The sequence below is a fragment of the Phocoena sinus genome, chromosome X (assembly GCF_008692025.1).
Source record: "Phocoena sinus isolate mPhoSin1 chromosome X, mPhoSin1.pri, whole genome shotgun sequence".
Lineage (NCBI taxonomy): Eukaryota > Metazoa > Chordata > Mammalia > Artiodactyla > Phocoenidae > Phocoena > Phocoena sinus.
In genome coordinates, this window is record NC_045784.1 from 26,293,555 (window position 1) to 26,295,254 (window position 1,700).

General features: G+C 37.9%; 1 pseudogene; it reads left to right on the top strand.

Annotated features, from left to right (window-relative positions):
- The first annotated feature begins 235 nt into the window (after positions 1–235).
- On the top strand, positions 236–574 carry LOC116747997 (annotated as a pseudogene).
- The last annotated feature ends 1,126 nt before the right edge of the window (positions 575–1,700 follow it).

Sequence of the window (1,700 nt, forward strand, 5' to 3'; positions counted from 1 at the left end):
CTGCAAACAAGAGTCCAGGACCATAGGCTTCACTGGGCAGTTCTACCAAACATACAAAGAAGAACTTATACCAATTCTTCTCAAACTCTCCCAAAAGATTGAAGAGGCAGGAACACTCCCAAAGTATTCTGTGAAGCCACCATCACCCTGTTATCAAAACCAGACACCTTTCTTGCTCCCCAGCCATCTTGGCGGCTCCACTTGGTTGGGGGAGTTCCGCACCTAAGGCAGGAAGATGGTGGCCACAAAGAAGATGAAAAAGTCACTGGAGTCAATCAGCTCTAGGCTCCAACTCATTATGAAAAGTGGAAAGTACCTGCTGGGGTAGAAGCAGACTCTGAAAATGATCAGACAAGGCAAAGCAAAACTTGTCATCCTTGCCAACAACTTCCCAGCCTTGAGGAATCTGAAATAGAGTATTATGCCATGTTGGCCAAAACTGGTGTCTATCACCACAGTGGCAGTAACATTGGGCACAGAATGTGGAAAATACTACAGAGTATGCACACTGGCTATGATTGATCCAGGTGATTCTGATATCATTAGAAGCATGGCAGAAACGACTGGTGAATAGTAAATCATGCACAATTTTTCTTTAATAAAACTGTCCAGAGCTTGTTTAAGAACAAAACAAATACACCACCAAAAAAGAAAATTTCAGGCCAATATCTTTGATGACTATAGATGTACAAATTCTCAACAAAATATTAGCAAACTGAACCCAACAACAGTTAAAAAAGATCATACACCATGATCAAGTTGAATTCATCCTAGGGTCACAAGGATGATTCAACATATGCAAATAGATCAATGTGATACACTAGATCAACAAAAGACAAAAGCCACACAATCATCTCAATAGATGCAGAAAAAGCATTTGGTAAAACTAAACATCCATTCATGATAAAAACTCTTGCCAGAGTGGGTATAGAGGGAACATACCTCAACATACTAAGAGCTATCTATAACAGACCCACAGCCAACCCAATACTCAGTGGCGAAAAGCTGAAAGCCTTCCCACTAAACTCTGGAAGAAGACAAGGATTCCTACTCTCACGATTTCTGTTCAACCTAGTATTGGAAGTCCTAGCCACAAAAATCAGGCAAGAAAAAGAAATAAAAGGTATCCAGGTTGGAAGGGAAGAGGTAAAATTGTCATTATATGTAGATGACATGATGCTCTATATAGAAAACCCTAAAAGGCTCCACACAAAACCTATTATAACTGATAAACAAATTCAGCAAGGTAGCAGGATACAAGATTAACATACAGAAATTGGTTGCATTTCTTTAACAATGAAATATCAGAAAGGGAAAGTAAAAAAACAAATCCTTTTAAAAATTGCATCAAAAAAATTAAATACTTGGGAATAAACCTGAGCAAGAAGGTGAAAGACTTATATGCTGACAACTTTAAAACATTGATAAAGGAAACTGAAGATGATTCAAAGAAATGGAAAGATATCCCATGCTCTTTGATCGGAAGAATTAATATTGTTAAAATGGCCTTACTACCCAAAGCAATGTACAGATTTAATATGATCCCTATCAAATTACCCATGACATTTTTCACAGAACTAGAACAAATAATCCTAAAATTTATATGGAACCATAAAAGACCCAGAATTGCCAAAATCATCCTGAGGAAAAAGAACAAAGCTGGAGGCATAACCCTCCGAGACTTCAGACAATACTGCAAA